At 37.6% G+C, this 25,713-nt stretch overlaps 1 long non-coding RNA gene across 6 annotated transcripts in view; it reads left to right on the top strand.

Moving 5' to 3' along the window:
- The window catches only part of LOC134471389 (uncharacterized), a 108,983-nt gene that overhangs the window by 5,451 nt on the left and 77,819 nt on the right, over window positions 1-25,713 (top strand). For 3 of the 6 annotated variants that reach the window (XR_010040842.1, XR_010040844.1, XR_010040839.1), the window contains exons 1-2: window positions 8,185-8,603; window positions 22,820-22,967. This is a non-coding gene — a long non-coding RNA (uncharacterized LOC134471389). Of the gene's footprint in view, window positions 1-8,178; window positions 8,604-14,016; window positions 14,426-22,819; window positions 22,968-25,713 lie in introns of those variants that run through there. The other 3 variants (XR_010040843.1, XR_010040841.1, XR_010040840.1) reach the window with 3 other exon arrangements.

Raw genomic sequence — 25,713 nt, 5'->3', positions numbered from 1 at the left:
AATGTTTATTATTTTACAGATTTAAATGCCGATTTCTGAGAGAACTAAAATGGTAGACTACTAGCAACAAAATTTAGCTTCTGCAAGATACAGAGTCTAGACACCTGGAAAATAAAAACTTGGCCAAGAGGAAAAATGAAGTATATCTCCATGAACTGAGAAAAAAAGACTAATAGGAAAATTATAAACTACAGAAATATTGGAGAGAGAGAGCACCATGCAAAGAAAAGAGCAAAAGAGTCTGGAACCTCTCACACCTGTGGAGGCAAATGAGTCCGAACAGAAGCAAAGTGAGCCTCCAGACTCTGGAGCTAAAGGGAAAGACAGTGGACTAGGCTAGTGCTACTCCCAAGATGAGCCCATGACTGCTGTAAAGGGCAAAAACAACTTGGGGTTTTACACCAAAAGTGACTCCTTCTATACTGCAGGCTACAGTTAGAGAAGGAATCACATTACCAGAATGTTTAATCAGGTCCCATTTTAGAAAGGAGTTGATTATTTAAGACTGAGACTCAGAACAGCTAGAAAACAACTTCATGGTTCCCAGTAGAACCCTCCCACCGTGATGGGTGGAGAGACAGCCATGGGAGACAGTTGCAGAGAGGGTATAGGCTAGACATAGATCCCTTGGGAAGTTTAAACTCAGGCCAGGAGGGACAAGTGCTCCACCCTCTGTGGTGTGAAACCAGGGCTAATTTGTGGCTGTCAGCAGCAACAGTCTCAAAGTACTGGCACTGAGTCCAGAGGGCTGTAAATATCCACCACAGATCAGAAGTCTGATTGTTTTTTCCATGTACCACTCTGAGAAGGGCATGTCTTGGCTTAGTTGATTGCAACAACCTGGAATGAACATATGGAGGGAGCCTCTGGATCAGGGGGTACCCACAAACCCACAGGCCATAAAGCTAGGCAGAGAAAACAGTGACTTGCTAGATTCCATAACTGTGAATGCTGGATATAAAATATTCAAAAATACAGAGTATTAAAACAAAATTTTGGACTCACTTTCTCTCCCCCATCTTTTGTGTTCTTCACTGGTTGGAGGGTGCACATTGGAGAATTTCATTTTCCCTTTTTCTTTCTTCTTTTTTAATTTTTAGTATTTCTCTAATTTTGATTTCTTCTTCTTGTCCATTTCTGTTACTTTTATCTAATCTCTTAATTTTCTTCTACTCTTTAATGGGGTTCTTTATCTTATTTTTCTCTTCCTTCTCGTCTTCCATTGCTTAATTTTTTGAATTTTCTTCTTTCATTCTCCCATTCACCACTCCCTCTATCTTTACCTAGTGTAACCATTAAGCTTTATTAATCTTTAGGTATCTAGCTAGTTCTATTATTTTTAATGCTTTTCTGTTATCTATGGGGTATAGTTTTCATATTTAATAGATACATACTGTATATTTAGTATATACTTGCTATGTAAATTTGTGATGTCTTAATGTTTATGCTAGGATTATACGTCTGTTTTCTATGGTTTAGGGTGGTACATTATTGGTTCTTCAGTATGTCATTATCCATTGTATTTAATATTTTTAATGTTGCTGATATATTTGCTATTGCCAGGGTGGCACAATTGCTGCTATTAATAGAATTTCTCTGTATGCCAATATCCTATTTTTGTGTCCCGAAAAATTCTACAAAATACTTCTGAAGAACTGCATGGTGGGCCAAATATTCCCTTCACAGATTAATGGAGATGGTTAGATTTTGGAACAGAGGCAAAGATTTTGATACTTTTAACTAAGTCTTAGTTACTTAGAACTGTTGTGTTAGTTATGTTTCTCTTATTGCTGAGACAAAATACTGAATACCCCAAATTAAAGAGGGGAAGGTTTATTTAGCTAGCAATTTGTGTAGGTTTTAGTCCATAATCAGCTGGCAAAGTGGCACGGAGAGGGGCAACAGTTCAAGATGGCAGAAAACAGTAAAACAACAAGAGCAAGAAGGCAGAGAGGAAGCTTCTTTTTCTCCCTTGTATTTTAAGCAAGCTACCTGCCCTAGGCGGGGTCCTCTATACTCTCACCGTATCTGTGCTCTCTGCTTGCACAGGATCAGGATGTTTACACAGCGCGGGCCAGGGCTGAGTTATTTAGTTAAACTTCTAAACTTCTCAAGCTGACACAATGAATCAACCATTAGGACATCCTACAGCATAAATAGCTGCCCTAGGACACGTCTTGTACACCCTAGGATTTAGAGTTGCTGAGTTACTTAGCTAAGGTTCTAAACTTCTCAAGTTGATGCAATGTATCAACCATTACAAACCCAAACATATCTATGTCCCCAGTGCAATACTGAGAAGCGAGACACTCAGTAAAGAGATCTTGATACTATCAACAGAGTTCTGCTATAAGGACCTGAAAACCTCAGCACAAAACAAAACAACAACAAATAATAGAAACATGAGAAGACATGGCAAAAAAAATGCCTCCCAAAGCCCCCAACTCTCCCGAGGTGATCCTATGCAACATACAATGGGATGAGATCAAAAGCCACAAAGCTCAATTTTTCAAAATAATAATAGAGGAGTTAAATAATCAGGGTCTTGTGAACTCAATGATTACATAATTAAACAGATAATGGATATAATAAAATATTTAGTGAGTTTAAAGAAGAGATTGATAAAGTAAATGTGCTAAACAAAAATATACAAAACATGAACAAGCAGTTTAGCAAAGAATTAGAGTCTATGAAAAAGATTCCATGAAGAAATCCAGAAGGTTAAAAATTGTATTGAAATTATAGAAAACAGGCTACTGATGTGAAGAAAGAATTTCAGAACTATAAGATAGGGCTTCTGTCAGAGGATAATTATTCAGAGATACCTTGAAAACCACAAGGGAGCATGAAAATTGAATCCAGCAGCTTCATGATGCAAAGGAGACTAATCTAAGATTAATTTGGATTAGTAAAATATCAGAGGATAGCAAAAATGACATAAAACTGTTTACAGAAATACTAGCAGAAAACCTTCCAAATATAGAGAAAAAATTAAACATAATAGCACATGGTTTGATGCTCTCCTAAAACCTCATGCAACCATAGGTGGAGTTTTTCAGAGGAGACTGAATCTAGAGTGTCTGATTCTAGGATTAAGCTTGTGTTATAATAAGTCATTTCACTGATGGGTTTGGCATTGCCCTAATCCCAGAAGCATAGATAGAGTATAAAAGGGGCAGAAAGAAACTGCTAAGGTCTCCTTCTTGCTTTGTTGCCTTCTGTGCACATGAATTGTTTTCCTCTGCAATGCCTGCCTTCCATACCACCTTGGCTCGGAGACAGCTGATTATGCTCTGAAATATTTACAAACTGTGAGATAAATAAACATTTCCACTTTAATTTTGGGTGTCAGGTGTTTTGTCTCAGTAATGAAAGAAAAGTAACTGAAACAGAATTTGGTACCAGAAGTTGGGTTATTACTATGACTATATTTGGTTCAGGAGCCTTTGAGAATGGGGTGTGGAAAGAATTTGGAAAGCTTTGGAAATACTGGCTGAAAAAGCTGAGGTGGAATGTCTTACACAGTGCTTGACGGGAGAGTCTGTTCAGAGTTTAGAAGATCAGAGACTGATAGAAGTCCTGTCAGTGAACACCAGGCTCAGGAGGTTTCTGTTGGGAATGACTGCATTGGCTTTTGGACTCCAGATGATTCTGTCTTTTACCTTGGTAGAAAGTTTGTCTGTATTTTGCTTGTGTCCAGAGACTTTGCCTGAGACTAAGATTAGGGCTGCAGACTAATTAATCTGGCAGAAGAAAGTTTAGCACAGTATAATGTTGAGGTAGTGGTGTGTCTATTCAGAGCTTTCAATCGTATTTATGTTGAGAATCAAAAGTGAAAGAGCTCAGCAGAATGATTCAAAACATTGTGAATTTGGCCTGAAAGAAAGCTCAGATAAAGCTGTGGCTTGCAATGATGCAACAGAGGAGAAATACAATGCGTATTGTGTAATATATATTGTTGATTTATTAATATTGGACTGATGGTCAGTAGCACTAGGAGTTATTCTTTAATGAAGCTTACCTCAGGCATGTATCTTTCCTATAAGTCAGATCACAGCATTTTTGCTCTCAGCAACACTCAGCAGTATTTCAGTGCTGTTTGTAGACCACTGAAAACAGCAAAATCATCCAAAAAAAGAAAAGAAAAAGCACAGAAGTGAGAATAGTATGGCACTAAACAGACTAAAAAAGACACTTGTTTATAGAATGAGAGCTGAAATAAGACGGCAGAGTACCACCTTGTTTGACCTCAGCCGGAACGTGTGACAAAATTTTCACTGATATGTGTGTGCCTGAAAATAACTACAGTAATACTTGGTGAGAATTGGTTTGGGGCTGTGAATTAATTTTAGCAAGTGGAAAATTTGCCGATGTGGGATACATGAATAATGAGAATTTACTGTGTCTTATGCACCTTTGTGCCACTAGTAACCATAATATTTCCTAGCATATAGTAGGTGCTCAATGAATATGTGTTGGATAATGGAAATAGTATCCCTTATGAGGTTTTTTTTTTTTTTTGTAACATTGGGAATTGGACCTAAGATCTTTACACTGAGCTACATTCTTTTTTAAACTCTTTTTTTGAGCCAGGGTCTTGCTAAGCACTAAGTCATCCAGGCTAGGCTCTAATTTTTAATACTCTGGTCTTAACTTCCTGAAATGTTGAGATTACAGGTTTGTACCACATGTCAAGGGCATGTCCTTTACTTTTAAGTGAATCCCATTACATTGAACTACTCTATTTTATGTTACTAAGACATTTGTAATATTCCATAAATAGAACATGTACATTTTAGTCATGAGAAATTTATTTTTCTGATGATAATATTTATTAAAATATAGAATCCTGATTTTTATATTAAATTGTTGAAAGGTTTGCCTTAAAGCATAAACAAGATATCTTATCCAAGCAAACAGACAGTAGAGGAAAACAGAATTTCTCCATCTTTGATGATACAGGAAAAATTTTAATGACATGTTCTTACCTGTCAGAGATGGTGTGTGCAGATCAGTGTATTATGTTCTTTTCTTGGTGGTTATTGTGGTTTTTTTGGTTTGTTTTTAGATTTTATTTAAGGAGAAAAAGAAAAAAAATAGAAAAAGGGTACAAGTTATACATAATTTCAGAAAAAATAAACAGTAGGAAATCACTAGTTACTAGATTACATATTATTATCTTAGAAATAGTTGTTCAAGTTACAAAATTAAAGCATATAAAGTGGACTTTCAAACAGTGAGACTGCAAACAGTTCTGTTCAGTGATCCAACAAAATTCAGTAATATGGTTATCTATTGTCTTAGTTACTTTATGCTCGTCGCTGAGACAAAATACCTGATGCCCAAAGTTGGACAAGGAAAGGTTTATTTCTTACAGTTTTTTGGAGATTTCAGTCCACAGTCAGTTAGCTCCAAGGCAGGTGGGCATGGCTGGGCAGCAGTTCATGGTGGCTGCAAACAGCAAGCTCGAACCAGCAAAGAGCAACACACACCTTCTTCCTGCCATTACATCACATCCTGGCTCCACCCCTTTGTGGGTGGAGCACTGAGTACACCATCAGTCCAAGCACTAGACAATGAATGAATAGCAGATGCACAATTCAAACTCATGAGGCCTGGGGGACACAGACATAAACCATGACTTAAATATACATGCAGTTATATCCTTTAGAGCACTTCCTTTTCCTTTCTTTTGTACAATGAAAATTACACATTTTGGGTTTTATTACTCCCACAGTTCTTATTACTTTTTTTTGAAGAGAGTAAAACCAAATGTGACATAACAGAACAGAGTCAGTCAAATCGAAAGGATGGACATAATACATAATGTAAAAACAAAATACAAGGTGATCAACAATGGTTACCATACTGCCTCTTGCTATCTTAAAAAGAATTGCCTATATCATCAGTTATAATAAAATTAAACAAAACAGTAAAGAATAAAGCCAAAACATTGGAAACATTACAGGACTTTAAAAGAAGATAATAGTCAACCAAAATGGGCGTTATAATGAATCTTATTGTCTTCACAGTTGTTGCCTATTCTTTCGAACTTGGTACTATCAAGCAAAGCAGAATAAGGGAAAATCGGTCAAAACAAGATGGTGAGAGCAATACAGGGTTTCAAATCAAGTTAATAGGAAATCAAAGTAGGTTATTATAATATATCCTGCTATTTTTTATTTATTTTTCCCTTGATTAAAAAGATAAAAAGAAAAAAGTAAATAATTTAAAAAAGGAGATTGAGATAAAAGAGGGCATAACAACAAAATAGTGCAGGTCAAAACATAACCATTTAAGCAAAATAGTGTTTCACCACAAGATATCTTGACATAAAAGTAGTTGCCGTAATGTCTCTTTCCTTGAAATCTTTGAGTATAACTTCGTATACTGTAGCACCAAACATATCAAGACAATGTAAAACCATTCAAGAGAATGACAGTATTGCAGGGTATTTAGAACCGACTATCAGAAAATGAACAATGGTTTCTGTATACTCACCTTGTTCATAAAAGTTTTTGTTTATATTATCACATAATAAAATCTAATAAGATACAACCTGTTAAGACCGATGGGGACTGAAGAATAAAAGCTTGATGGGACTTCAAAACAAGATGATATTAAATCAGCACTAGCTATTATGATGTCTTGTTTTCTCCAAAATAGCTGTTCCTACCATCCAACCTTCTCTGCCTCATTTCAGTTGAGCTCTTTTTCTGTTGTTAGTTGTCAGTTTGTCTTCTTCATTTTGCTTTCTGCTCCATTCGTGTGTTGCAATGCTTCTGTGACCTCTCTGCCACTGTTTCTGGAATCTTGGTATTTTCCTTTTTTAGAATATTCTGCAGTATTCTCTGTAAAGTTGAATTGGTGGTTGCAAATTCCCCTAGTTCCTCCTTATCCTGGAAGCACCTTGTTTTTCCATCAATTTCTAGGGACAGTTGTGCAGGATATATCAATCTTGGCTGGAGGTTATTATCTTTCAAAGCTTGAATTATCCCCCCCCCCACTCTTCGTGATTTGATGGTTTGTGCTGAGAAGTCTGCTGTAATTCTGATGGGTGTTCCCTTGTAAGTGATCTGTTTCTTGTCTCTGATGGCTTTTAATATTCTGTTCTTATATTGGATTTCTGGAATTTTGATTATTATATGCCTGGGTGTAGCTCTGTTTGAGTTGTAGGTGGCTGGGGTCCTGTATGCCTCATACATCTGAGTATTTTTACCTTTTGCTAAATTAGAGAAATTCTCCTGGATTATTTCTGTGAATAGCTTTTGTAGTCCATTTGTTTGTGTCCCTACTTCTTCTTTTATGTTCTTAATTCTTAAGTTATAGATCCTCTTATCATCTTCTAGCGTTTGTATTATTGCTGTTTGTTTTCTTGTTATTTTTAAGAAGTTTTTCATTTCATGCTCCCACATTACAAATCTGCCCTCCAGTTCAGATAATCTATCCTTAGTTTCTTTCAAGCTGTTATGCCAGCTTTCAATAGTTTTTAGTTTCCTGGTAATATCTTTGAACCTAATTCATGTATTCTATATTTTCTCTATTTTATCCATTAAACAATTCTCCCCTTTTTTTCTGTGCTTCCATTCCACCATCTGTTTTTTCTTGGGTTGTGCTTAGCATTTCTCTAACTATTCTACTTATATCTTGCTTTATTTTGTTAAATACTTCACTTTTGAACTCATCTATGAGGCTCTGGAGATGTCGCTTTATGTCTATTGGTGCCGTGTCTGATATTGCATGTTTTCTGTCCTCCTTTGCATTTACCTTTCCTGGATCAGTGTTCTCAGGATTGGAGACTGAGGACCCTTTCTTGTTGCTCCTCTTGCCATACTTTTTGTTCCTTCCATACAAGTGTATATAGGAGGCCCAGTTTTTTTCTTTGTCAGTTACAGTTTGTTTGAATCTGCCGGCTAGATGTTCCCACCCACTGTAGTACACTAGGGAGACACAGACCTGGGCAGCCTTTGCTGGGCCTGCTCCTTCAGGTCAGTCAACCTATTGAAGGCTTCACCGCTAGGGTGCACCGCCAGGTACTGGGACCTGGTTTGAGCTAGCTTACTGGGTCTTAGTCAGCAGCGTCACCCAGGCCAAGCACTCCCCACCAATCCCACTTGAGAGGGGAATATGAGACTAAAATCACTGCAGCGTCCTGTTCCGGCTAGTCTACCCGGTCCCAGAATGTCTTTTGCTGGAGCCTCCTACTCTATAGAAGGGTCCCCGTTCCTCTCACTCACTGCAGGTTGATGCAGGCCTCCCTGCTAGTCCCGCTCTCAACTCTGTTTGCTGATTCCCATTCTCAGAGCTTTTGTGTCTCGCTCCCTGCCATGTGGATTTGGACGCAGCAGTGGCAGCAGGAAATTCAAATCACAGTTTCCAGTGGCACGGGTTCCAACTTCTGTGCTGAGATTTTATCTATTCCTGTTATAGCACCGGGATTGCATTTCCAGTTGGTTACTCTCAGCTTAGTTTGTTCCTGGGTCGGCAGGGTATATCTCCCCTTGTTTAGGACTCCTTGCACCACACCATTCCTGGATTCTAAGCGGGGTATCTCAGAGAGCCTCTGTGGCTGCTCTTATCTATCCACGATGTTCTCCCAGAAGGTCGGTTATTGTGTTTTTTTGTTCTGACTTGATGTGGGTAATAGATTTAGTATAGCTTGATTCATGATAAGTTGCTAATTTTCTCATTTCTTGGGTGGGATCTTTTCTGTTATGTTATTTCCTATTTTCTATTACCTAACTCTTTATTAGTATGTGTTTGCAGTATATAATGTTAAAATTCCTTGTTAGAGTTGGTAATGTACACACATATGTTAATTTATTCCTTTCCCCTTTCCCTCTCCTCCCTCACCCCTCCATCTCTTGATCCTTTCCCTTTTGAGAAAGACCTATCTCCCTGTTTTTATCTTTTTGCTTTAATTTTGCTCTTAATTTATAGGTTAAGTTTCTCAAAGTAGAGAAACATACAATATTTACGCTTGAGTGTGTATGTCATTTAATATTGCAGTCTCAAGGTGCATCCATTTTCCTACAAATGACTCAAATTTATCTTTCTTTATGGCTAGTTATATTCCATGGAGAGGAAATACCACATTTTCTTTTTGTGTTCATCTGCTGATGGACGTGTAGTCTGCTTCCAAGATATAGTTGTTATCATTTGTACTGTTAAATTTACTCCTAAGTATTTTATGTCTTTTGATGCTATTAAAAGTGGATTTGTTTTCTTAATTTCATTTAGATTATTCATTGGTAACATATAGGGGTGCAAATGAATTTTGTATGTTCCTCTTATATGCTGCAAACTTGATTGGCTTATTAGTTCTAACTGTGTGTATTTCTTAAAACTTTCTGTAATGAGAGAATGTCTTCTATGAGTAGAGATAAATTCCTTTCTGTCTAATCTGAATACATTTTAATTATTTGTCATGCCTAATTATCTTAGCTAGAACCTCAAGCACAATCTGGTGCCAGTTTGACCACTTTGTACTGAAGATGAAGTAGTTAGGATTGGTCACATATTTGCTTCATATCTACTTAAGTGACCACCAAGCCTAGGTAAACATCTCTGTGTTGCAATGCTTAGCATACACATTGTCACACATCACTGCTAAAAAATTACACACTATTAAACGACACTAGGAAACTATAGGAAGAAACTTCTGCTCTTAGTCCCTGCCATTTGTATTTTCCTCCTTTTGTTGATTTTAATCTGTGTCTTTTCTCTATGATAAACTGTAGTCAAGACCATTACAACTTTTCTGTGTTCTATAAATTCTTCTAGTGAGTCACTGAACCTGAAACAGGTCTTGGGAGCTCTCAACACAAGCTGATTTAAAATCTTTGTTAAGTCTAATATCTGGGCTTGCTCAAAGACAATTTGTGTTGACTGCTTTCTTTCTCACCTAGGAGAAATATTTTCCTATTTAATATCACTGTTTTTCATTGAAAAATGGGTATTTTAAATTATGTAGCAATTCTCAAACCAGATTCACTTCTCCAAGGGGAGAATTTTTTTGTTGTTCATCAGGTAAGAATTAGATGTGTTGGACCTACCAGCTTTGCCTGAAGGTTCTATTTGCGCATTTTGGCACACTTTCAACATTCCAGTAGTGACAGTTCTGAAGTAGCCTTCACTTTCAGCTTGTCCAGAGACTCAAGTTTCGCTTGACAGATAAGAGATAAGGGCCTTCTCAGGTCTGTTCTGGGCATGTGTGCGGCTCTTCATATGCACTTCATTGTCTAGATTACCAGGGATATATTGACACTTTGTCAAAGTCTCTCATGGATCATTACTACTCAGCTTTAAGATTTTCAAAAGATGCTTTTTAGCCTGCATCTCATTTGTCTCAGCTGTTAATCCAGCTCAGACAGCTGTGATGTTAAATAATTGTCAATGATTTTTTTCAGCCAGTGCTGCAGGGAATAGGCCTTCCATGTCGACTGCACTCTGAGTGAAGCAAATTTAGTCCTGCTCTCTGAGTGGGAGCTTCTAGGAATCAGACAGATAGGTACTTATTCTGCTATTGCAGAAGTGATTCCTCTCCTCTTCTGTTTTTCAAGTTTGTTTAGAGTCTCCCATTTGTTCACCTTTGTATTTGAAAAGTCATCTTTGTTTTGGAGTAAATGACAATTTTGGTTATGTAATTGAGTGACTATGGGTAAAGACAGAATACATATGTGTAAGTTACGTTGCACTTATGTACATGTGGACCTTGGAGAATTAGCTTTCCACAGGAATTTCCATAGGGCAAGGCAGTGCATCTGTTGTTCACTATTCAACACAAAGAGGGGTGTAGTAAGTTTCATCTTACTCCTTTTCCCCACTTAGTTAAAAGCCTTGTTCTGGCTGTATTTGATCTTGAATACTACCAGGACACCCACAACCCTCTTCCTCTGAATATATGTGGTTGTAGTTCTCTCTGTTAGTTTGATTCCTTTGCTTTTCATCTTTCAGTGACTTCTTAGAGTAAATAGGATCCAAAATGAACAATAGAAAGTGAAAGGGGAAGAAAAGTGAGAAAGGAAAGAACAACTGGGATGACATGACGGAAAGGAGAAAAGAAAGAAGGGAAAAATATATATGCACTGCTACTAGATAGATAACCGTAGCCTGACAGTACGTTATACAGACATTAAATATATATGTCCAGAGAGTGCTAAAGCCCATGAAAAGTTTGTGTGATATATTTAGTGACAAAGACAAAACTTAAGACTGTCTTTTATAGTATGATGACAGTAATGAACAAAGGAAAGCATGATTAAATTCCTAGAAATGACCTAGATGGAATACACCAAAATACTAATCAAACATCAGTGGTGTAATTTTAAAATCTGTGTCCTATCGCTTGAAGATTATTTGATAGACAATAGTTAAACTGTGTCTATAATTTCTTACATTTTCTGGACCTTCAATAATCTATTACTTATTTTAGACTTCTTTCCGCCTTGGTCTCTTGGCTATGGACACACAAACTTTCTTTTTTGTTCCTGAACTCAAATTTGTTTCTCCCTTGGGATCTTGTTTTTACTGTTTCTTAAGTATGATATGCCATTTCTCCAGTATCATTAGGCCTTAGTCTCATTTCATTTAGGTTTCTAATCTAATGTTACCTTACCAGACTATCATATAAAAGTAGCAGTCCTATTTTTGTTTTCACTCTCAGCCCCATTATACTGTCTTTATTTCTTATCACATTAGTATCTAAATATTATTTCCTTCCATACCACATGGCCATGAAAGCACTAGGTTTTTCTTATTCACTTATGGATATGGGGACATGGATGGAATTATAGAACAAAGCAGTGAATCTCCTTTTCAACAGTTGATTTAGTCGGGATCACCATCCTCCAGCAGATACTCTATTTTGAGTCAAACAATGTGATCTGAAATACGTAAGTTGTTCATCTCAGCCTTTTAACCTCTAGCTCTTTCTCCTCTCCTCTCTTCTTTTTCCTCTCTCTCCCTCTCACTCTTTTTCTGTCTCTCTTTATCCTGTTTCAATTTTTAAAAGGACAAAAAGTGCTGACTAGAGCTGTGTCTTAGCCCTTTTTATATTACCATACCAGAACACTTGGCAATGGGTCATTTATAAAGAGTAAAGATTTGCTTCTTGTAGTTCTGGTACCTAGTAGGGCTGGCATATTTGTAGAACTGGCATCTGCCTAAGGCCTGCTCATGGTATTATCCTATGAAGGAGGGAAAAGGATAAGAGAGAGGGAGGGTAGCGGACCTGACTCCTTTGTTTTTCAGAAACCCACTTCCATTGTCACTAACTCCCACTTATGAAGACAGATCAGTCACCCATGCCAGAGGTCCCACCTCTGAGCATTGTGGCATTGGAGGTTAGGTTTCCAACACAGAAACTTTGAGGATACAGTCAAACCATAGCAAACTGTACCCCTCTCAAGGTAGAGGGAATGTGATCACTATTTAAAAATTTCCATTTAGTAAGATGGTCTCCAGGAACCACAACCCTGGGCTTCCTTGAAATAGAAGTCTGGTGCCCTCAGCCTGAAGCTCCACAGAGTGGAAAGCCCTGGATTAGGGAGCATCTAGGGAGTGGTGTTAAGACTGGGGACTAAAACAGTATGTGACACATGGTATGTTATGTTGGTCAGCTTCATGCCCCTGTGACAATATACCTAAGAAAAGGCGGCTCACAGTATTTTTTGGCTCATGGTTTGAGAGGTTTAGTTCATGGTAAGCTATCTCCATTGCTGTAAGACAGAAACATCATAGCAAAAGAGGTGACAGGAAATTTCCTTACAGTATGATGTCCAGCAGGCAAGCAAATCAAGAACACACCAGAGAAAGGGACCATGGAAAAGATATAGACCACAATGTAGCACTCAACTGACCTACCACCTCCAATCAGGCCTTTCCTTCTGTTTCCATCACTTCCAAATAATGTGCTCACATTGTGATCTCATTAATGCCTAAGTCCGTTGATGAGGCCGGAACAGCCATCTTCTAATTGTTAGTGAAAATACAAAAACACAAAGAAATGTGATTTACTAATTTCCTGGGTATTTCTCAATCCATTTAAGCTGATAATAAAGATTAACCATCATATAGGTACTTAATAAATGTGTGAAATAACTTTATAGATGAATACTTTACATACAATGTAACTTATTAGTCTGTCTATGTAATTAAAAATGTATGTGGACCTTTACTTTCTATTTAGGTTTGAGGATTTAATGCAGAGTATTGGAATGATAATATTTTAACATTTACATTTCTAAACTTAGTTTTTACAGTTCATATTTTGTCTAAGAGCCGCTAACAATGGATGAAACTTTCATTCCATTTCAGATCCTTTGATTTTCCCCTGAAATTAAATAAGTTAAATGAGTATATAATCATTTGTCAAGTGTTTCCTATATTATGTTTTTTGTACATAATCCTAATTGCTCTGCTTTATACATGTGAAACAGATATTGCTGTCCCCCTTTAGATGAGGAAGTCAAAGCCAAAGAAGAAAGATTACTTGCTCAGTATTATGAAGAAAATGAGTCATAGAGACTGGCCTGAAATCTAGGTCTTCTAAATCTAAGTTAGCCTAGGACTTTTCTTTCTAGGTCAATTAGTTAACTAAAACAAAAATTTGCTGAGCATTGTGTGCCAGGTTTTGTTTGATGTTATAGGCAGGTGAGCAAAACAAAATTAAAAATTGTCATGCCTTACTGCATTTTAGTAATGGTAGGGAAGACCCAAAAAGAGCAAATTAAAAAGTGAAACATATAACATTACATGACTTAAACTATTCATAACAGGGTATTAATAGTGTTGATGTGGGTCTTTTAAAATAAGTTTGTCAGGGAAGACTTCAGTGGAACTCTGAGTTGAGTTCATTTGGGGAAAGCACATTGTTAGCAGAGGGTACAGTAAGTGCAAAGGCCCTAGGATAATGAGTGCTTGATATAACTGAGGATAGGCAAAGAAGCTTCTGTAGGTGGGAGGGAAAAATGAAAGTAGAAAGAGTCAGGAAATCAGTTTCAGGCAGGTAAAGGGAGGGAGTCAGTTTTGGCAAGAGACCGTAAGAACTTCAGCTTTTACAGTAAGTGAGATGGAGAGCTACTGGACAGGCTTGAGGAGAAGAATGAGGTGATTTATGTTTTAAAATAATTCATGTGATTTATGTTTACTAAATAGGTTTGGATTACCATGCCAAAAACTTGGTTTTATCCATCTTACTTTTGAGATGACTGCATTTGGGTTGGAAGTACTTGGAAGCCATTTGAATAGTCTGGAATCTAAGGAAGAGCTACACTGGAGATATAAATTTGGGAGCTGTCAGGGAATAGATTGTATTTAAAGTAATAAGTTTGGATGAAGTCACCTAAGGAGTGAGTGAAGACAGTGAAGAGCTCCAAAGACTGGAACCTGACGCTCCAGCATTTAGAAAAGGATCATCAAAGAGGTAGGAAAACAACCAGGAGACTGAGGTGTCCGGAAGCCAAGAAAAGCAAGTGCTGAAAGGAGACAGGAATATTCAACTGTGTAAAATGTTTCAGAACTGCCATGTGTGGAGGGGAGAGGAGGGAGAGATGTTTGGAGATACAGTTTTTGTTTCAGCGGACAATGTTTTCTTCCCTTCTCAGTCCTCTGCATGCTCAGCCTGTGATGATGTAAAGGGATGGGCTGGGTTGGACGCCGTGGTTGACTTGTTTTTGCTGTGTGTAATCCCCCTGTTCCTACTCTGCCCTGATTATTGATGATCCTGGCAAACAGAATTTCCACAGGGGTGTGCGTATTTGCTATGTCTGGCTTGTAGACAAGTAAATTGAAATGCTGTGTTATCAATTTACAGTATGATTGCTCCATGGTCAAGAGAAGCGTTGGAATTCTGCCTCTTACAGCCTCCAGCATAAAGGCCAAACTCCCTTGTCTGCCATAAGCTTCTAGAAGATGCTTATTTCTTACCATCCTCCCACGCTTCAGTCTCCCTCCCCTTCCTCTGTGTCTCCTCTTGGCCACTACACACTCGGGTGCTGCACTCACGCCACACTTATTGTGTTGTTCAGGCATATTGTGCCCATCCATGTCTCTGCTCTTTGCACATGCTATTCCTTATGCTTGCCATGCCCTTCCCTGCTTTTGTGCTCAGGGAGGTATCATTGGTCCTTTGAAGATCAGCTCATGTGGGATTTCACTATGAAGACTTCCTGATCCCCAGCCTGGAGTACTTTCTGCATTACTCTCTCTTATTAAAATTTCACATCCAGTTAAAATTTTACTGCCAAATTCTCATTGGATTTTATGATCCTCAAAGTCAGAGGTGAGATGTTATTAAATTCAGTGTCTCCTTGAGCATATAGTAGGTACTTAGAGATGATAGCAGGCAATTAAAAAAAACCCTCCAAACATCATAACATGCTTGCCATTGTGCTAAGTGCTTTTGCATGAATGTTCTCATCTTATCTTGATATGACTTTCTGAAGTAAGGTTTGTTAGTCACCCATACTGCTAGTTCCCCAATATTAGCTCCTGACACTAATGCTCCTGGAGAAACTGAGATTCACAGTGGTTATGAAGTTGCCCAAAGTTATATGACCTAGATTTCTAGTTGATTTTGGGAGCTGGACACTAGTTTCTATCCTGCATACTTAAATAAACGAAAACAAAGGAAGAGTTAGGAATGGAAGTTCTTTACTGGTCTTTTCAGCCCACATTCTTATATTTTCATCATTTGTTAATTTCTAAACTAATGAGCTTTGTGCTTATCCTATTTCTAGATGATTATATAGTATCCTTTATTCTTTCATGTATATTACGGTAGTCCTGCTTATTTAGCCAGGATCTTCAGTCTGTGCATCAAGCATACCACATTCAAAGTTGGAGAAGGTTGAGCCTAATAAGGCTTTACATAATAGCAGCTGTGGGCAAGAGAGGGGGAGTAGGGCCACCACATAACAGCTCCTGGGGAAACTCTTCACACTGTAATCTCATCTGGCTTCAGGGAAGATATAGGAAAGAAATGGGGAAAGGTGATGGTCAGTTGTGTGTGTCTATTTGGCTATTTAATAATTCCTAGTTATTAAATCCAACATTTGTTTAAGTGTTGCTGTGACTATATTGTGTAGATGTGATTTATATCTACAGCTAGTTGACTTTACACAAGAAAATACTATTCGTAATAGTCTGAGTGAACCTGATCCCAACAATTGAAATTCCTTCAGAACAGAATCAAGGTTTTCTTGAAGAAGAGGAAATTCTGCTTATAGACCACAGTGTGAGTACCTGAAGAAGAGTTTTTAGCTGAACCTTCCTGACAGCTTACTCCAAAGAATTCAGATTTGCTTAGCCAGGCCTCCTCTATACTTATATAAATCATCATCGTCTCTCTCTCTCTCTCTCTGTTCTCTCCGTATGTATATGTGATTGTGAACATACAATCTACTGTTTGAACTTCTCTAGCAAAGCCCTGATTTACACAATGAACAAGTGAAAAAAGTGAGTGTAAGAGTGGCCAAGAAAAAAAATAGTTGAGTAAAGAAGGTGAAGAATATGACAGTATAATCATAGATAATACGAAGACTAGCTGAGACAGTAATGTGTGAGGAGCTGGGGTATTGATTATTACCTGCTTAGATGCTTCTTCTTCCCCATCCCCTTCCCCTTCCCCTTCCCCTTCCCCTTCCCCTTCCCCTTCCCCTTCCCGTTCTTCTTCTTCTTCTTCTTCTTCTTCTTCTTCTTCTTCTTCTTCTTCTTCTTCTTCTTCTTCTTCTTCTTCTTCTTCTTCTTCTTCTTCCTGTTGCTTCCCATCCTCGGCCATTACACAGGTTTTCTTCTGCCTATTGTCACCTATCAAAACAGTGGTATTATAATTGCAAGTTGACATGTTTAGGACACCACATCTTCCTTTCCCATCACCTCATATGCAAATTAAAGATCTCAGAGCATAATTCATCTCTTTATCTCTAGCACCCAGCTTAGTGTGTGACTCACAGTCAGGGTGGGGGGTGAATAAACACTTGCGATGAGTCAATGAACATTAACAACCTTAGATGCTGAGAGATGCCTTGTCCTAAGGATGCAGCTTGTGAGCACCATCAGGAGGAAACTCCAGATAGCAGATCTGACTTTCTTTTCTTCCATCTGTTCATTGGCACCATTAGGAGCACACAGTGTCCTGGGTCTCTTCCATGTAAGATAATCCCACCAATATTTCTGCTTTCCTGAAGGATCTGCTGGCTATTTGATACACACTGGTAACTCTTAAAAGGGCATCTGAATTGAGGGGCTTGTGTATATTGCCACCTTCATCATTGCCTTTTTGTAACCTCCTTTTAGCCTTTCCTATGTTGGCCCTAGAGTCTTTACATTGCTGGAGCACACAGATATGCTGGCTAGTTGTCCTGTCTTTGAAAGGTGAGGTACAAAGACTCTTCATTGTAAGAAAGTTCTTCCAAAGGGAGAAGATTCATTCTAAATGCTCTGAGGCAGTTCAAGTAGTGACATCCTCTTGCATGTGTGACTCATCTGTTGAGAACCAGCACAGCAAAGGATATAGAAAATCCCTTCTTCGTCTTTAGCAATGTGTATCTTTAGGCTTATTTTGTTGTGTCTCTTCTTTGCTGAAAATGAAAAGAAAGGGGTTTCATATTTATGCATTTATTTTTGTAGTACTGGGTATTGAACACTGGACCTTCGTACTGAACTACACTCCCAGCATTTATTTTTTATTTTGAGTCAGGGTCTTGGTAAATTTTTAAGTTGCTCATACTGAGTTCAAACTTGTGGTCTTCCTGCCTCAGCCTTCAGCAGTACTAGGATTACAGGCATGTGATACCACCATTCTTGTTTGTTTAATAAAGAATTATTGAGGGAGCTAAAATTGATAGTAAAGAGAAAAGAATATTTGAAGAAGTGGTTGATTCTCAGACTGAGGTAGGAATTCATACACAAACCTGAAACATACCATGATACTAAAAAGTAAAGAATTATTGAAAACAAAATAAGAAACAAGCCCACATTGATGATGTATGACAAAGGAACACAGGGGCCAATATAAAGAGTTGCCCGTAGCCAAAGGTGGAAGAATTTGAAACAAAAAAGAGAAAATTATTGGATTATCAGGCAGAGTATAAAATATATATGTATACACATTGATTATGTATATGTGTATAAGTATAAATATATAATTGAATACATAATAGAAGAGAAAAATCTCTTGTGCAAAATTAATAAATCATGCAAATCCTCTCTCATATTGGAAGGGGAGCATGACTTTTCACTCCTTAAGAGTGACTGCCTCCCAAAGGTATGGATAGTATGGAAACCTGTCGGTGGAATACTACTTCAGCTAGGTGATCAAAGTTATTATCAATAGTGGTAAGTCATATTGACCACATGTATCATCCATATGATGAAACTGAACAAACTATGGGCTTCCATCTGTTCATTGGCACCATTAGGAGCACACAGTGTCCTGGGCCTATGTTAATGAATGTTTATCAGTATTGATTCAGTAACTCTAATAAAAGCACCATGCTAATGTAAAGTATAAGTGGGAGAAACTGCTTAGGGAGGGGTGCATGGGAACTCTCTCGACTTGGCCATCATCTTATGGAGAGAGAGGGAAAGAGTGGGCATGGGGAAGATGAGAGAAGCTGTTGGTTACTAGATCTTGCAATAGTTTCCCATCCTCTTGAAACTGTCTCATTGTTGAATGTGGAATTTGTTGTGACTAAAATACTCTGAAGTAATAGAAAGAAAATATTCACAAGCAGAACTTTCTGTCATAGTGACACAATACCTAAGGAAATCAACTTAAATGGGGAAAGCTTTATTTTGGCACACAGTTTCAAAGGGTTAAGTTCCATGGTCGGCTGGTTCCATTGCTTTGAGGCCTGTGGTAAGGCAGAACATCATGACATTATGGTAGCAGGAGTATATGGCTGAGGAGACTGCTCATGGCACAGTGATCAGGGGAGAGAGAGACGGGGAGAGAGACAGAGACAGAGACAGAGACACAGAGAAGCAGAGAGGAAGGAGTTGGGGACAAGGAATAGTCCCTAACGGCAAGCTCCTGTGACCTTTCAGCTAGGCTTCATCTCCTGTTTCTATTATTTCCCAATAATTCCATCAAATTAGGGGCACATCAAAGGATTAATACGCTGATGAAATGAGAGCTTTCATGATCCAAGCACTTTCCAAAAATCTCCACCTCTGAACATTGCTGCCAACACTGGGGCTAACTTCAATGCAGCATCCTGTTGTGGAGTGTTTTTAGATTTAAACATAACAGTCTCCTCCTCATTCTTCAAATTCACAGTTCCTCTGGATGAAATGGGGAGCACTCGTCTTGAAGGAGACTTCTTCATATGCAGTTTACTGTGTGCTCCTGATGTATCACCCAGACCAAAGTCAGGACACTGCGGCTAGCAAATATGAAGGATTTTATGGAGATAAATATACAATTTTCACTGAGGCTGCCTTGGGATATGTGTATCATAAAATCAAGGATTGCAAAAAATTGAGGAAAGAACTTTAAATGTAGACAATTAAATGAAAGATAAGCCATTGATCCTTCTAGTCCTACTTATCTTTGTGACTGATGTGTGTAATCATCTAAAAATTTTTATACTTGTTTTTTCAAACTAACTTACCTCTTGTTTTATTGGGTAGCAATATGTCCAGCTAAAAAAGAATGTTTTCTCTTTCATCTTGATGTAGTCTGGACACAGTTCTGGATGACAAGATGTTTGCAGCAATTCCTGAAAGAAGCTTCTGAGCAATTTTTTAAAAACAACAGAATTTTCTGCTTTTGCCCTTCCCCTTTTTTGAGTAGAACATTGACTCCATATCTGATACAAAGGCCCGGTGTTGCCATGATGAGCATGAGGCAGCATGCAGAAGAAATACACCTGTGCAGGAAGAGGGTAGGGCTGGAAATTCAGCCTCTGATTGCTACGAGTGGCAGAGTGTTGCCATACAGTTCTTAGACTGTCAAATTCTCAACTTGTTTTGCATGGGAAAATGAACCCCTTGCATTGTTTACATCACTGTTTTTGTTTTATGGTTTTTACATTACTGTCGCAGCTCACGGCTTTCAGGGATGGCTCTTGTGTGTAGAAAATTGGTTGCATGCTACTATAACTCTTCTAACAAGAACTGTCAGGAGGCATAGTATCTTTGCTATATACCATTAAGAATATAAATCTAAAGTCCTCCTAAGTGAACCCTGGCATTTTGGGTTATTGTCTAACTAAAAATTATGTTTCTGTGGACAGAAGGTGGCATGGTGAAGTGAAGTCAGAAGACAAATGTTTGAGAACCACTTAGTGTGAGGCAACTCTCATTTTTTTTTTGTATTTCCATTTCTTCGTGTGCAAAATGGGATTAAAAGTGCCTACCTCTTAGGGTTGTTGTGAAAATAGCACAAGATATATTATACATAATTTTAGGATGATTATGTTAAAGATTTAACAAGGTTCCTGGCACATTGTAAAGCACACAATAATAAGTAGTAGTGTTTGCTATTCCAAATGATTTTTTAAAAAGTTTTACAAATTATAAGGAGTTACAATCCGAAGGCTTCTCCTTCAACATATAACTGTGCCATTTATTAAAGTATTGTCTTGCACTTCTAAATTCTCTTTTCTGTACTTGGTTCCACAGTGTTGGGGCTGAGACTTGGTGAAACATATTTTCAGCAGTCCTCTGCTACTCTTCCATTAGGGACAGTAAAGGAAGACAGCAGGAGGAGAAAAAGGAGCATACTCCATCCTGTCTGCCTCTTGTTGGCTTCTGATCTGCTTTCTGTGCCTGCTTCATTCAGTGTTCTTCCATCCTGGCAATGATAGTTCCTTCCCATAGAAAAAACTGAATCTAATTTGAAGTTTCTCTGATATTTTCAAATTTTGTCTTCCCTATCGCAGAGACACTGGGACCAAACAAATCTAATTTTTTAGGGTTCTGTGTCTTAGGCTCAAGGGCTGCCTTTCTCTTCACTCTTCTCATAAACAGCCATTGAACAGCATTTGCTCCCCTGAGGTATAGGTTTTAACCCTTCAAGGCTACTCATCCAAACTTGTAGGTTTTAATAATTCTAGCATTTTTCCCGAGTCCTGGAGTTATTAGCCATTTCTTGAAGTTTTCAGGAAGTGGAAGTGGTTAAAATACTGACCACTTACTGCAAGTGGTTAAAATATTGATATCTGAGGTGGGAGGATTTACACTATGGAAATTGGCAAAAGGCTACAAATCAGGTGTCTTCAACTGGAGAGCTGTGAGCACTTAGCAGGCCATCTCTACTATAAATCTCTTTTTATGCCTTAAGTTTCCTACTTCACAGCTATTTTATTCATTTACTTTTTATTCATTTCTTTCTTTTTGAATAGTTAGTGTGACTTCTGTGTTCTAGGTGAACCTTAAATAATACGATAACCTTCTGTAGTTGTTAGGTATTAGCATGAATTTTAGGACAAGAAAACTAGCATGCGTGTGAAATTCTTTATGATAAATATCTTTACAAAAATTACCTGATACCTTAGAATTTTAGAAATAATTTCATTAATGTTATCTGTATTACTAACATAGGTCCTGAGTTTGATTCCTGGTACCAAAAAAAAAAAAAATCCAAAAAGCAATAAATAAACAAAGAAAAAACCCAGTGCACTACTAGCACTGGTTAGTATCAGTAGTACGAATTCATGTTCATTGCATCTTCAATAGGTTAGCTCTCTTGTCTGTTATAAAATGTATTTTGTAATTCTGTCTTGTATGTAGGAGAGGATAACGCATAGTAACTCACTACACTTTTGCTGAGTAAAAAAAAAACATGTTTTTTGAAGAAAAATGAAGTAAATAAAATCCTGTCTAAAGACTGTTAAGATAATTTGGGTCAGAAGAATCTTATTTCAGATTTTTTTTAAAGAAACAACCATTACACATTTTGGCACTGTTATAGATTAGATTTCATGTGTTGTGTTTCTAAAAGCAAAGTATATGTGATATCTATGATTCCTTAAAATTTACACTCTTGCTCTCTCTATAACTGTTTGCTTTTGTGAAGGCTTTTGATCTTCATTGTAACTGCATAGTTTTGCTTATTAGACTTGGGGAAATCTCCCATTGGCTCTGCAAAGCTTTGATCTTTCTCAACATGCCTATGTGAGGTCCCACAAAGTTATATTCTGAAAAGAGATGCCAACATTCTAATGTAATCATCAAAATGACTTGTAAGAAAAAGCAAACTTTTCACACAAATCCTATATTTAAAGATGCTTTCCTTCCAATAACATTCATTAAGCGACCATCTGTTTGCCTTTGATTATCATCTGGACCACTAATAAGCAAGTTTAATCTGAGCAATGCTATTTGCACGCTACTTCTAAATTTAGTGCTTTTCAAAGAAGTCAGTAAGGCTGGCCTCCAGGAAACACTGACTTTGATGTAACATCTGGTTTTCAGGGAGTTTCTATGTAGTGCCCAACTGAGGGATGGACGAAAGGGCAAAGGGAAATCAAATGACTTGGCCAGAGTCATGTAATTAGTTAATGACTTAATATGAATTACCTGCAATTTCTATCTGTGGATGAAAGCCCTACTATGTGTTTCTCTTTATGTGGTATGGATAATGTGTACAGAATTCCCCACACCAAGATATTTATGAATATGTGATAAAAATGTAACAAATTATAGACTGACTTGTGGCTTTCTCTTTGGTGTTCTCTTCCCATATTTCCAGAAGAAAATAAATTTTTGCTTTATTCTTCTCTTCATGAGAAAAAAATGACTTGAAGTAAAAGGGGATTGTATTGCCCACAAAATTTTCTCTGTAAATGAATGGATCATTTTTTCTTTCTAGGGAAACGGAGAGTTATACTGCATGTACAGGCCCTTGATTTGACAAAGACTGGAAGGGATTATCAACAGTCAACCTTTTTCTCTTCTGCTCTGGGCTGGAGATGACAGACCTAACCCTGTCAACACTTTAAATATGTCACAAGTTCAAGGTTATGATGCTTTTATGATAAATGCAAGTCTTTTTTTGATATTTTACTGTCAATGCATTTTATAATGAGTGTGTGATTTTAATATCTTTGTACCAATTATAGCATAATATATGCCATCTGATTAGTGCTTTTACATTTATGATTTAATTTAATCGTCTCAGGTTTTTATTATAAAGCAGTTTGCATATTATATGTGCTTAGAATTGTTTTCCCAGTACTCAAAGAACTGCTTCAATTCTTATATGGTCAAGCCTATCTTAATATCTTATAAATTAAGAGAATTAAAATTCTAATCTGACAAATTAGAGTTTAAGCCTCAGCTCTACTGGTTTCGTGACCTTGAACAAATCATTAGATCTTCCTAATCTTCAAGGTTCTTATATGTGGACTATCTTGTAGCATTGAGATAATGAAATAAAATTGTATGTAAAGCTGTTAGCACAGTGCTCCAATGTACATTAAAAGGTCAAAAGTAGTCCTCAATTTTCTCTCTTGTTCCCTTTTTTCCTTTGTGAAAATATTAGTATTCTGTGCTAGTTCTTACCTGACTTTTACGGAGTTTATGAAAATCATAGACATATCGTGGAGTGAGAAGGATCTTAGAGATCTTAGCTTAATTAGGAAATTAAATGAAATGATCTGGTAGAGACTTTTGATATTTGGCTGGACAAGATCTATTCCCTCTACTTTAATGCCATCATGATTTACTTTAAGGGAGTCCCCTTTGATCTTTTCTATGTAGTCTTGGAAAGACTTGCAGAAACATAACACGCTCTCCACTGGCCAAGACCAAGGGATGGGACCCAAGATATTCCCATTATAATATGTTCCCTGGGACTTGATTTCTGGTGAAATAACACATAGGTAGGGAAAGGATTGAAGTCTTTTGAACTTCTGAAATGGCCATCATAGAAGATACACAGTGTACTCGGGGGTTTAGAACAGAGAGTTAGGAGCCAGGTTTATCTGAGATTAAACTCCTGGTTATAGTTTAAATTGACCATACCTAGGGCAAGTTACTTACCTTCTTTATGCCTTAGGTTTCTTATCTCTAAAGTGGAATCACTACTATACTTAATTTACAAGGCCATTGATAGAATTACATAAGTTAGAATAACTAAAGGAGTTGAAGTATGCCCCCCCGTGCATATTAAGTACAGTTTATATTGTAACTGTAACTGAAAATACTGGTAACAATTTTCTGTTTTTACCTTGAGATACATAGACCTACCTGGTTCCTGTTTTTCACTGCTCTTATATCTCTAGCCTTTCCTTTAATTCATTGCTGGAGGAACTAAAAGAGTCATAAGATTAAAGGAGTAGCAAAGGAAGATTATATACAGCTTTGAATCTATAGTAAGGACTCTATATGTTTTCTGAGTGTGTTGAGAACAGTGATGTCCTGGATATGCTTTATACTGTGAAAGAGCTGAGTGGTATTAGCATCTCTTTCCAAGGAAGATTAGTTAACACTGACCAACCAGCACACCACCAGATGAGAAATTCTTGGAAGCATAAGAGGAGGAGAGGGCACAATCTCACTCACCTTTGAGATGGATTACCCTGACTACTCTTTGCAGAACAATATATAGGAGGTCAAGACTGAAAGAAAGGAGAACAGTTGAGATTCTATTGTTGTAGTTCAGGGAGTTTGCATTCTCATGCAGGTTTGTGAGTAGTTGTGGAGCACATAAGAACCAGTGGACTGTAGGAAATATTTTGGAAACAAGGTGTTGATACATGCTGATAAATCGGTGAAGCCTGTGCATGAAACGAGTCAAGAAATGACTCCAAATTTGGCTTCTAGGTAACTGTACTAGTAGAAATGCTGACTGCTGAGATGAAGAAGATTGAAGTGAAAGATCATAGGTTGGATCTGCAACCGGAACAAAGAAGAATTAGAAAGTAAGATTTAGCGACTCGATAACAGCACATCATAGACTGGCTAGTTCAAACAACAGATATTTATTTCCCTTAAATTCTGGTGACTGGGAAGTCCACAAGGTGCCGGAAGATTTCATTTCTGTCTAGGACACACCTCCCAACTGGAAGACGGCTGCTTTCTTCCTGTCACATGTGAAAACTGTGAACTCTGTTTTCTCCCCCTTCTTATGTGGACATTAATCCCATCGTGGGATGCCACCTTCAGTTACTTCCCTAAAGACCCACCTCCAAATACCATCACATTGAGAATTGAAGCTTCAGCATTTGAATTCTGGGTAGGATATAAATATTTAGTCTCTAGTAAAAAGTAGCTCTTTTAAAATGAGACACATGAAGGGTGAAAGAACTAGGTATTTAACATCGGGCTGAAGACAAAACACTGGTGAGAAGCCATATTATTGTCAGGAGTGAGGAACTGGAATTGAAACCTTGTGGACAACCTATTAGATAGAGAACTGGTTACTTCTTTCTTAAGCTGTAAATAGGCTTTTAGCTGACATTAAAGATAAACCTGTTTCATAAAGACTTGAACAGACATATGTACGGAGAATAAAAGCATTTAATTAACTATTGCCTTGCTCAGCTTACACTAGATTCTCTCCATTGCCTGTAGAAAATGATAATAAGGTTTCTACTTGACAGTGGACTTGGACTCTTTTAGACCACAGTATTCCTGTGGTGAAAATACAGGGTAATGGGTAAGAGAAAAGGTGCTGAAGTAAAGGGCCTGGTTAAAATCTCTTAGCTTGGCTGTTTTCAGCTGTGTGATCTTCAGGAAATTGGTAGAACAGTCTGTACTCAC

The sequence above is a fragment of the Cavia porcellus genome, unplaced genomic scaffold (genome assembly GCF_034190915.1).
Source record: "Cavia porcellus strain 051 isolate PalLab524CR breed Dunkin Hartley unplaced genomic scaffold, mCavPor4.1 scaffold_18, whole genome shotgun sequence".
Classification (NCBI taxonomy): Eukaryota; Metazoa; Chordata; class Mammalia; order Rodentia; family Caviidae; genus Cavia; species Cavia porcellus.
This window is presented reverse-complemented; position numbering and strand designations above follow the sequence as displayed.